Raw genomic sequence first — 12,589 nt, forward strand, 5'->3', positions numbered from 1 at the left:
CTAGAAAGAATTTGAACTGCGAAACCTGAGGATTGTTTAATAGATTGATAAAAGGAGCTTGTGACAACTCCGCAAGATCAACCCTTGTCAATGAACTAAAAGCACGAACATCTTTATACAACTCTGAATTACCACTCTTGCGAATAATAATCCAAAGTCGAAGAGGATCGTGAAATCCCCAAGCAGCTACACCCGACCGATCTCCAAAAGTATCTCTGAATCGAACAATTTCAAGATCAGTGACAGTGATCAAGGGTCCTCCTTTAGAAGTGCTCTGAGTAACATTTCGCTTGAATAACAACTGCCCTTTTTCAGTATCATCTTCTTGATTTTTTCGAATGATTTCTTGAATATGAGAAGCCATAGGAGGAACTGCTCCAATACGTTCAGCAGAACCAGATGATTGACCAGTTGGCACATCTACTGGATATGCTTGCACATGTAGATTTATTCTTTGTTCTTCTACGCTTGTTTTATACTTCTCACCAAAATCATCCTCCAGTTTCTTTTTCAATTTGAAGTAGCTTGAAGTTAGCAGATTGAAATGTTCTTGAAGGTCAGAAATCTGTTTATTTTTTACTTTCTTATCCCTTTTAACTTCTGCAAGTTGTCCGCCAAGATAAGTTCTATCTGACTGAAGTTTAGACACTTGAGTACGAAGCTCAATGTTCTGAGCACGAAGTTCAGCTACTTGAATGTCAATCTCTATGTTCTTCTGACTTATCACAGAGATCTCCTTTTGTAAACTATCAAGAGATGGATCATCATCTGGAGCACCCCTATTGAATCTTGGAACAGGAAAACCTAGTAGATGTTTTCTGCCATGTGCAAAGCTAGTCTCTCAGAAGCGGCATCCCTATTAAATCTTGGAACAGGAAAACCGGGCGGAGCTGAAGGGCCACCAACATCAAAAACTGAACTAGGTCCAGTTGCAAACATCTTTGTTGCGGAAAGTCGTGTAGTAGCAGTAGTAATTGGTGGTGTAGGAAGACCACTGACCAAACTAGTAATTAGCTCGGATTGTCTTTCATCAAGTCTTCTCCTCTTTGATTGAGGTTGGTCAGCCTGTGGAGGTATTACACTAACAAATGGTTCAGTTGTAGGAGAAATAGACACGGGAGGGGAACATCCCACAACTACCTCCAATGGAATCTAAGTTGACACCATCTGCTCAGAAGTTGGAGTAAGAGTTTCGCTCGATTTCCTCATCTCAGTTGACGGCAAAACACTATCATCGACATTTTGAAAAATTGTGTCAAGAATCTCGTTGGACACAACATTAGCGCTACTAGCTAAGGAAGCCGCTATATCATCATTATCAAACCCCGTAAGATCAAGATCTTCAAATGAGTCTTGTCCATCATCACCGGTACATATTTCCCTTTCATCTTGTCTTTCATTCGACTCATGTTCATGACTAGAAACACTTTGATCTCTCTGAGTTGGTGAATCTTCATCATCTTCAGTCACATATATCACTATGTTTGCTGGAGTCGAACCCTCAGTAGATGTTTTCTCAGAAGAAGTCGGTTCTGACGATTCGTATGATACTGGCGTCTCATCTAATTCTGTAAACTTTCCGAATTTTTCCAATGGATAATGCCCTCGAAAGACAACTTTTCCTCTTCGGTTTTGCTTAATGAGTCCCACAGTGTGTGGACCCAAAGATTTCATATCCAAAGTGTCTCCCGTCTTTCTAACCTCAGGAAACCGCATCTCGACAAACACTTGAATGAAGCGGGGATATTGGAGAAAGGTATCCCTTGTAGAAGCCCGGATGTTTATGATAAATTCCTCTAGGATAAACTTTGAGAAATTAAAATGAATTCCAGAAGCCAAAGACACCAATGCACCAGTTGTGCGTTGAGAAATTTCATCAGCCCCACTCCTTCTACCCGATATGCAACTTACGAACACATGAGCTAGAAATCTCCAATACGGATGAAGCAGCTTTTTCAACGTTGGCGGGTAGGTTCCTTCATAACTCATCCGTCGTAGTATTCTCTGAACATCTTCTATGCCAATTTCCGTCGGATAGTTAGTTTGATCATCAATCAGCAACGCGTTTTGAACAAAGCTTTCATCGATTACGATATCTGGTCCTTGCACCTTCACCACGACCGTGAAATTTCCATCATCATCCATCTGCGTCCTTGCCGTCTCCCAAAATTCACGAACAATGTTCTGATATATCACCGGATTGACTGTTAACGTTGATGCAACACAATATTCACGCAACCTGTGAACCATTGATAGCATATCAGAATGAACAACAGGTGGATCAGCAAGAACGATCGCCAGATTGTGCATGTCTGCAAACTTGAGATTTGCCATTTTCCTGCACTCAAACACAATTATGAGAAACCGACACCAACAATAAAATTTATTTTGACCAAGAATATGACAATAAAAATATGATCAAAATAAAAATTATTTATTAATGATGTATGTTTACTGCTCTCCAAAAAAAAAATTAAAAACAAAACCTTTTGGCAATTTTGGTTCTTGGGCCGTAAACTCTAGTTTACGGCCTAAGGAACACTTAAAAAAAACAGTTTGGTTCACGGTCTAAACGAAGGAAACACGCAATCGTTACCTAATCAAAAATAACTTGAATCGACAATTTGTTCTTGGGCCGTAAACTCTAGTTTACGGCCTAGGAATTACTTCGAAAACACGATGCACAATTATCATAGAAATCTTTCGAACAATCCAGGATAATTACACTCGAATTCACGGGCCGTAAACTGGGAGTTTACGGCCTATGAATGTTTACACCGAAAAGAAGCTTAAAATCGATCTTTCTCTTTGAAATAACAAACGAAAAGCATATAGTCGTGAACAAAAAGAGAAATAGCATCATAATAAAATAGTTTCGAATCCAAATCATCAAGTTTCAGAGTTTACGGCCTAAGCTTACGGCCGTAAACTCCTCGACTTGGTTTTTTTAATTTTGAAACACAATGCGATGTGGTTCTATGAAACAAAATATATATTCGAGATCTACACGATACTACCTTCACGATGATGTACTCGTTTTTCTGAAAATCGAAGATAAAATTTTTGACACCTTGAGAGCTTTTGGGAGTAGTTTGCGGCCGGAAACTGTTGAGTGGGGAGATTCCGGCCGTGAACTCCCCCTTTTTACCTTTTTACCTTTCCACCTTTCTTACCCTCCTGCCTGATAGCTACCCAGTCTTTCCAATTTTTTGCCAATTAATTAAAAAAAACTTTTGAGGATTAATTTAATTTAAAAAAAAAAAAAACTTTTAAAATAAAAACTAACACACCATAATTTTAAATGCTAGAAAAATAAAAGTAAAATAAAATTAACATAAAATTTGAAGTTGTAAAAATTAAATAAAAACAAAAATAAAAGTAAAAATAAAAATAAAAATAAAATAGAATAAAAATTAACGTCAAAGAAATTAAGAAACACTTTAACTACCACTTCTTTTGTGATGCTTGGATCAAAGTTATTGGACGGCCTTATTCTACTTGTCGGTACCCTTATCTTCACATATTCGTCTGACCGATTGCCAGTATTGTGGTCCACTTAAGCGCGAAAGATTTGTGACATTTTTGGACCTTTTACCAATGACATGATTCGGGCATATACCTAATTGTAAATTTCTGGTAATTATGATAACTCCTAAATCTTACGTGAAATTACCTTATGACCATTTAATTGACTACAACCAGGGATATTGTTGTCCACCTAAATTGAGCAGCGAGATCTACAGACAATCTGTATGAGTTTAATTTTTAGGTGTACTGGAACGTGTTTCCCGCTTCCTGATATGCCCCAGCCATCAAGAACTTCCAGAGTACTCCTTACACCGGGTGAGCAGACAATCATTCAAAGAGATAAGTGATACAGAATTCTATTGCTAACTACTTCAGAGGGGTTGAGAAGAAGAAGGTTGCATATGCTGTGTACCAGGTCGGATTAGAAGTCGCGCAAAGGAGACAACATATGGCTAGCAGATGAGAAGTTTTTCACACATATATTTCACACACATATATATTTCCTACAGAGAAATAGAGTTGCATATGTTGTGTACCAGGTCGGATTAGAAGTCGCGCAAAGGAGATAACATATGACTAACAGAAAGAAAGAAAGAAAACGATTTTCTACAGACCTAATTTATCGGAATTTACCAGTCGCCCCATCCAACCGGAATTAAGGACAAAATCCGCATATCGAGGAAAAGTTAAGCCACGGTTCCAAGTACGGGTTCAATTAATGTAACGAGTAGATTCTCATGTTTATCTCCCTGCTCAACCTATCCGAGCGTCGTGATGTCAGATTAAACGGATCTAACTAGGTCAAAATTTGTCGAGTCCTTAAATTCATTAGGTTCAACTTTCCTAGTCAAGTCCCTTTTTAAAATCTTTCGCGCCTACCAGCACATTGAGCACAGAGCGTAGACGATTCAACTTAGGTACGTTACGCCGATTCAGGTCGTCCTTTATCACTTATTAATATCATTTCCCATCATAGTACTTACAACGAAGGCTGTTAACAAAAATTTTTCAATTTCTGAATTGAAATGACACTATTTTGGATTTTTACGTAAATGACACTATTTTTGGAATTTTTTTTTTAATTTTTGTTGTTTTTGGATTTTCTTTCTCCCCCTAAATTTGTGCATGGTTGAGAATTTAAACAAAAGAAAATTGCGCAAATTTAAACAAACCTATCAAAAATTGAAGACAAACTTAGTAAAATTTGAAAATAGACTAACAAGACCAAGAAATAAAAAAAAATAAAAAATAAAATTAAAAACAAACAAAGAAAAAGAAAAAAACTTAATCCTCAAAACGTATCATTTTCAGAAATCCCACAAGCACATCAAAACGAGCTTTGTTAAAAGGCTTTGTGAACAAGTCAGCCACATTGTTATCAGTGTGGACTTGTTCGATTCGAATTAAAGATCGTTCATAACAGTCTCTGATAAAGTGAATTTTAATATCGATGTGCTTGGTTTTAGAGTGTTGGACTGGGTTATTAGCAATTTGTATGGCAGCCTCATTATCACAATAGATAGGGGTTTCTGAGTAATTCAAACCGTAGTCCAACACTTGATGTTGGATCCAAATAACTTGAGAACAACAAGCTGATGCTGCCACATATTCCGCCTCTGCTGTCGAAGTCGAGACAGTGTGCTGCTTCTTGCATTGCCATGAAACTAGTCTGTCACCTAGGTATTGACATCCTCATGAAGTTGATTTCCTGTCAAGCTCACAACCTCCATAATTACTGTCAGTAAAAGCATAAAGATTAAATTCAGAATTCTTCGGATACCAAAGACCCAATTTAGGGCTTCCTTTGATATATCGAAAAATTCTTTTAACAGCAATAAGATGAGAGAGTTTAGGATTAGCCTGATAGCGTGCGCATTGACAAACTGCGAACATAATGTCTGGTCGACTTGCAGTAAGATACATTAGGGATCCGATCATCGATCGATAGAGAGTTTGATCTACGGGTTCGCCTTCTGGATCTGGAGTCAGGAGGGGTCGTTCAGCCATTGGTGTTGAAGCAGATTTAGCATCATGAAGTGCGAACTTCTCAAGAATATCATCCACATACTTGGCCTGATGAAGAAGGATGCCGGTTGAATTCTGTTTAACCTGAAGCCCCAAAAACATGGTCATTTCTCCCAAAGAACTCATTTCAAATCTTTTCTTCATTACACTTTCGAACTCCTTGCAAAGTTTTTGGCTAGTTGATCCAAAGATTATGTCGTCGACGTATATTTTAACAAGTATCTGGTCCTTGTCGACATGCTTTATAAACAATGTTTGATCGATAGTACCACGTGTATAGCCATGTTCGAGCAAATGCTTTGTTAGAGTTGCATACCATGCTCTAGGAGCTTGATGCAGCCCATACAACGCTTTGTCCAACTTGTAAACATGATTAGGAAACTTCGGGTCGACAAACCCTGGAGGTTGATCAACGTAGATTTCTTCCTTCACCTTGCCATACAAGAAGGCAGTCTTGACATCCATTTGACAAACAGTAAAGTTCATATACGAAGCATACGCCAAGAAGATACGAATGGCCTCCAAGCGAGCTACAGGAGCATAAACCTCAGTGTAGTCAAGACCCTCGACTTGTCGAAACCCGCGAACTACCAATCTGGTTTTGTTTCGCACAATGACCCCTGAATCGTCCTGCTTGTTACGATAGACCCACCGTGTGTCAAGAGACTTTTTGCCCTTTGGTAACTCAACTAACTTCCAAACACCTAGTTTTTCAAATTGATGCAATTCTTCATGCATCGCATCCACCCAGCTAGGTTCATTTAGAGCCATTTCTACATTCTTGGGCTCAATTTGAGAGATAAAGCAAGAATATAGACATGTATTCACGTCTCCACTTTGACTTCTAGTTTTAACACCACTATTTAGCTGGCCGATAACGTTCTCGAGCGGATGATCTCGTTGAATCCTAGAGGGTATTTCTTGGCTGATGTCATTGATAGAGACAGGTAGAGTGTGAATGTTAAGACCTGCTTCAGTTGCTTGTTGAGTAGAACCAGATGGTTCTACAATATACTCATCTGCAATAAGGTCAGGAAAGAGTAATTCCATCAGGGTTGAAGAGACAGCGGAAGCATCATTTGGAATGAACTCTTTCTCTAATGATGTGGGAGGTCTTGATTCAGCATCCGAAGAATCAATGTGGTCTGATTGAGGACTGTCATGTTCCAATAACGGCCTCCCCTGAGAAGTAGCAGAGGACTTGTCGAAAGATGTTGCAGAAGACTCCCCTTCAGTTTCAGCAGACGACTCCCCCTCAGATGAAGCAGAAGATAGTCGGAGGACCTCCATTCGGTTGAAGCTTTAGACTTTCCTTTCAATGAATTGGAAGGTTTAGATACAGGTTTGTATACAACTTCTTCGTCTTCATCTTCAGAGATACTCTTCAAATGCGAATCAGTTCTTGAGACATCATTTGAATACAAGTTTAAGGATTTGAAAAGTGACGTGTAATCAAACAACCAGTCCGGACCCACTCTTGCGTCTGTCTCATTCTCTTCCAACCAACGCACGTCATAGGATTCCACAATCTGTTTGGTTTTCTTGTTGTAGACTCTATAGGTGGTACGTGCAGCATACCCAACAAAATAGCAATCATCAGCTTTGGCATTGAACTTCGGATTGGCATCTAGGTGAAGAAGAGTGCAAGGACAGCCAAATACTCGAAAATGACTAACTGACGGTTTGTGACCATAGTAAATTTCATATGGAGTTTTCATTTGAGCTTTGTTGATGAGTACTCGATTCTGAACATAACAGGCAGTGTTTATTGCCTCTGCCCAAAAGAAAACAGGAAGCTTGGAGTCACACAACATCGTCCTTGCAGCATCCTTAAGTGTTCTGTTTTGCCTCTCAGCAACACCATTTTGTTGAGGTGTGTAAGCGGAACTAAATTGACGTAGGATCCCCTTCTCAGAACAGAAGTGATTGAGAACAGAATTCTTGAAATCCATTCCATTATCAGTACGAAGTGCCTTCACCCTATGATTGGTCTGATTCTCAACAAGTATGATGAATCTCTTGATCAATTCAGCGACGCCAGCTTTGTTGGATAGAAAGAAAACCCACGTAAAACGAGAAAAATCATCAATCACAACTAGACAGTAGGAACTCCTATTGATGCTTAGCACATTCACTGGACCAAATAGGTCCATGTGAAGAAGTTGTAGAACCTGACTTATTGAGTTAACTTGCTTCGGCAAATGTGGCTTTTGATGATGCTTTCCTTGAGCACAGGACACATATTTCTCAAACGTGATAAAGTCTTTGACAGGTAATCCACGGACCATCTCATTCTTTGCGAGACGATTGAGATTTTTGGCGTTGGCGTGACCTAATCTTCGGTGCCATAACATTGCAGTTTGCTCAGAGATCTTTGAGAACAAACAAGTAACTTGCTTTGGGAGATTGCTATTCATATCGATAATATAAGCATTTCCATCCCTTTTTGACTTTACGAGAATCCATTCTTCAGGGATGAAAAAGCCTGGCTTTAAGATCATGCATTCCTTGTCAGTGAAATGCGTAGAATAGCCCTTGTCACAGATCTGCGAAACACTTAGCAGGCTGTGTTTTAGCTCTGGAGCGAAATTCACATTTTCAAAACTCAAAACTCCATTTGATACCGTGACCTTTTGTGTAATTTTTCCTCCATCTCCACCCGCAAAAGAGACGTATCCCCCATTAAATGATTGAATATTGTTCAATTGGGTGATGTCTCCTGTCATGTGCCGGGAACAGTCGTTGTCGACGAACCATGGTCTGACGACATTTCCCCGCAACTGCCCCTGCAAAATGTGCGGGTTTAATTAGATTTGGGCACCCAGGTCATGATCTTCCTGGGTGATCCCGATGCCTTTTCAGATTTATTGCACATGAACTTCTCTGAGGATACAGATGATGTATTGGGAGTAGATTTGGGTTTCCATTTATAATTAGGTTTTTTGAAAAGTTCAGTCAACTTTGTCATTTTATGTCTAACGATCTGCTTAAAGCATGTGTTACTTCTACCAGAATTGGTTGAAGATCCATTATTGCTTTGGGATGAGCTTGACCTTTGCGTGGTTATGCTCCCTTTTGTTAGACGGTTCAGGACAAGGTGATTAAAAAACCTTTTATGATTGTGAAAAATATCCCTTTTTCTATTTCTTTTATCTACCCAATAATCATTTCGAGAGCGACTTCTAGAGGAATTTCTATTTAAAGATCTTCCTCTGAATTCTTTCTCTCCTCTTGGAAGATTATAACTCACAAACATTCGATTAAGACAATTTCTAGCAATATGACCCTTAGTACCACAATTAAAACATATCTGATTGTTATTGTTAGAACTTGTGCTGCATTTATCAGATTTGTTTTCCCTGCAAACACCCTTGCTTGTCTCACAAAAACATGCAATATTATCAGGTTGTGAGGCAAGTGAGGGTGCTATATTTATTGAGGGTTGTGAGACTAGTGGTATCTCAACATTTTTATCACAAACGTTTAAATTGTCAACCAAACTGTTCAAAGATTTATCAGACATATTAGAAACATTCAAAACTGTATCAGAGGTAGCAGCTACTGTATCAGAATAATTAAAAACACCACAAGAAAAATTGTCACTTAAAACATTTAACAAAGAATTGTCTTTATTTAAAATTAAAGCTTCAGGTTTGGACTCGATTTTATTTTCAGAAACACATCCTTCAACTTTGTGCTTTGACTGATTCAAGGATTGATCTGCAGGAGAAGTAGAAATGTTAGTACTTTCAACATTAATAAATCCTCCTGAAACAAAACCGGAGGGCCTGCCATAAATCATAAATGATTCATTGGCAATCTCTTCTTTGGACAAGGGCTTGGACACGTATGAATGATTGAAAGGAGGAGGTACATGATTATACCCTAGACCTTTTGATTGATTCCTTTTAAACTGCATACTTTGGTCTATCATATTTGCAACCACCTCACTTGAGAAATCATATTTTCTAACATCAAGTTTGGCGGTCTCAAATTTTCCTTTCAAGGATTCAACTTCAGCTACTAGCTCAGCATTTTGTTTGACTACATAATCATAGTTTTCACATTTGTTGTTGTAGTCCTCTTGGAGTCTCCTAAAGTCTTTAATTTTTTATTCTAGTTGAGCTTTAAGTGGTTTTTGTCCTTTTCGAAGTCGGTACCCTTCATATCTAAGGTCTTCTACGTCTCTTATTAATTTGTCATTGAGTTCACGAAGAATCCTAAGATTTTCTGCTTCATTTCCTAATGTCTCAATTTTATAATGTAAATTTTTCACATAGTCTGCACAAGCTTTAGAACACGATAGAAGACTTACCTTGGACGAACTAGGTTCATGTGAAGAAGATACCATCAAACCAAATTGTAGCTTCATCATGTTGTCTTCAGCTACTGCAGTCCTTGCTTGAGTGTCATCCCTCACTTGTGCTAGGTGAGTATTTTCTGGTCCAGACAAATTTAGAGCTTGTATTTGATCATCCCAGTCAAATGATTGTGCAACCATAGCCTTTTCATTGTTTGCTTGACCACTGCTTCGGTTGTTCCCAACTGCAACCATTGTTCCGTCATCATTAACCCTCCTATCAGGGTGTGGGCAATCACGAGCAAAATGCCCTGGCTCGTGGCAATTGAAACATCGAAGCTTTCCTTTATTGAATCCAACCTTCTTGTCAGAACTCATTCCCCAATTATTCTTGCCTGTCTTTTTGGCAAACTGTTTTGCCCTAAATACAGCCATGGCAATTTGCCATGTGATGTCCATTTCCTCAACGTCCTCCGGATGGATTTGATCAAGATCTGCAAATGACAATTGAGGAGGAAGGTCCCCAGCTACAAGAGCATTGTAGCAATTCACAAGCCCTGCTGCAAAGACAAGGTTTTCATCACCCTCCTTTCCCTTTGATGAGGAAGCCACATTTGAGGATGAAACATTTTGGGTAGATATGATAGGCTGGCTTTGTGGGTAAGGAATGACCGGTGAAGAGGAAGATGAACCTGCAGGAGTATAGGAGAAGGAAGAGAGAGCATTATTAGTTGAAATGCCAAGATTGGCAGCTGAGTAAGAGTTCACATGATTGATCTCTCGCTGCTTGTCATCAATATCACACGCTTTGATGACAGCCATCACTTCAGCTAGGGAAGGGCGATTAAGATCCTTAGTCTTCTTGATTACTGCTACATTCATGTCCCAAGATTTTGGGAGTGCATTTAGTAGTTTCTTATTAATATCTGACTTTGTATAGAAAATCCCTGCCACAGTCATCTCAGTGTTGAGAGTTGTAAATCGCTGCAGTTGAGCCTCGAGAGTCTCTCCGGGAACATAATTAAACATATTGAAGCGTTGTCTCAGCATATCTTGGCGACTTTCCCGCATGTCTTCATTTCCCTCATATACTTCAATGAGAGCTTCCCACAGTGCTTTGGCAGAAGTATACTCTCTGAATCCTTGAGCAATGTCTGGAGATAAAGCCATAGTCAAAATGGCCAATGCCTTTTCTTGTTCTTCCACACTCTCAAAGTCTTCATCAGTATAGTTTTTGATTTTCTTGTCGACCACCTGCCCCCCAACTGTAGTGGTGATTCTGACTGGATCCTTTAAAACACATTTCCAAATCTTGAAGTCCTTCATCTTTATATACTTCTCAATTCTATATTTCCACTCGGGGAAACCATCAGCAGACATAAGTCTTGGAATTCGCGTGGTTGTACCCATCACAGCATCAAGCTCTTGGTATTGAGTTGAATTTTGTGTATCCATTTTAAAAATTATTACTAGTAAATTTTAAGGCTGTAAATTTATTTTGCCGTGAAATTTTTAGGCCGTAAATTGTTTTTATACCGTAAACTGGAGTTTACGGTCAAAAATTATTTTGATTTTAAATTCAAGAATTAATTTCAATTTATAGATTAACTGACTTAGCCGTAAACTCTTAAGCCGTAAACTCGTAGGCCGTAAACTCGAGTTTACGGTCCAAGTATACCTTTTGATTTAAACTCCGAAAAATAATGGTGTAATTATCGTTTAACAGAAAATCGATTTTTCGTGAATGCTCGAGTTTACGGTCAATGAAATTTAAATAAAAAATTCGATTTTTATTTTAAAAACAACTCAATTAAGCGTCAGAACCAATATGTGATCACGAAGGCTTGAATGTTGTGAAAAACAATCGTTTTCGAGGAATGCAATTGTGGCCGTGAAGAGGAGTTTACGGCCGTAAACTTCAAGAAACTTTGATTTCGACTGAAATAAATCCCTCTATACTGCTGTGAATGTCGATTTAGTTGAAAACGCAGCTGTTGAACGTATTTGACACTGGTATATCTCTGATACCAATTGTAAAGTCCCGAAAAACAGATCTACCAATGATCAAAGATAATAACAGATGCAAACACGAATTAATAAACGAATATAGAGCAAAAGACCAAGCTTGCATACGCTTTAATGCTATAAAACGTCTGATACAACTTGGAAGTATACGAAAGCATCAATAACCCACAATGACTAACACAGCTCGCTATTTATAGACCTAACTAAGAACCGTAAGGTGTTTACGGCCGTAAAGAGTTTACGGCCGTAAACCCATTCTGACCGTAAACACAATACAAAACACGAACAATTACATATCTACTGCTATCTACGACTATGCCTAGACCAAACCACTATACAGGGTCTTTCACCGGGTACTCTCGCACTACCGGTACATCATCAGTTGTCTCCTTACCCTTATCTCGGGTATCAATGACATAGGCGATGTATCTTGCGCAACCCTGTTGAAGGTGACACGTCGCCCTCGCTGCTGAATAGAAAACCGGTTCGTGTTGTGGCCTCTCGCCCTGGATCACTAGCCCTCCCCCACTAGGAGTGCAAACCCTCACTAGCTGCTTCTCGTAGTCAATCACTGCCCGATTGGGGCTCAACAATTCCTTACCTACTATAACCTTATTCCCACGCAGGGGAATCGGAACAAGATCAACTGAAAACCACTCATCGAATAACTGTAGTGTACATCCTCTGTGAACCATCGCAACCTTGATAGTT

Source organism: Lactuca sativa, chromosome 3, assembly GCF_002870075.4.
Source record: "Lactuca sativa cultivar Salinas chromosome 3, Lsat_Salinas_v11, whole genome shotgun sequence".
Taxonomy (NCBI): domain Eukaryota; kingdom Viridiplantae; phylum Streptophyta; class Magnoliopsida; order Asterales; family Asteraceae; genus Lactuca; species Lactuca sativa.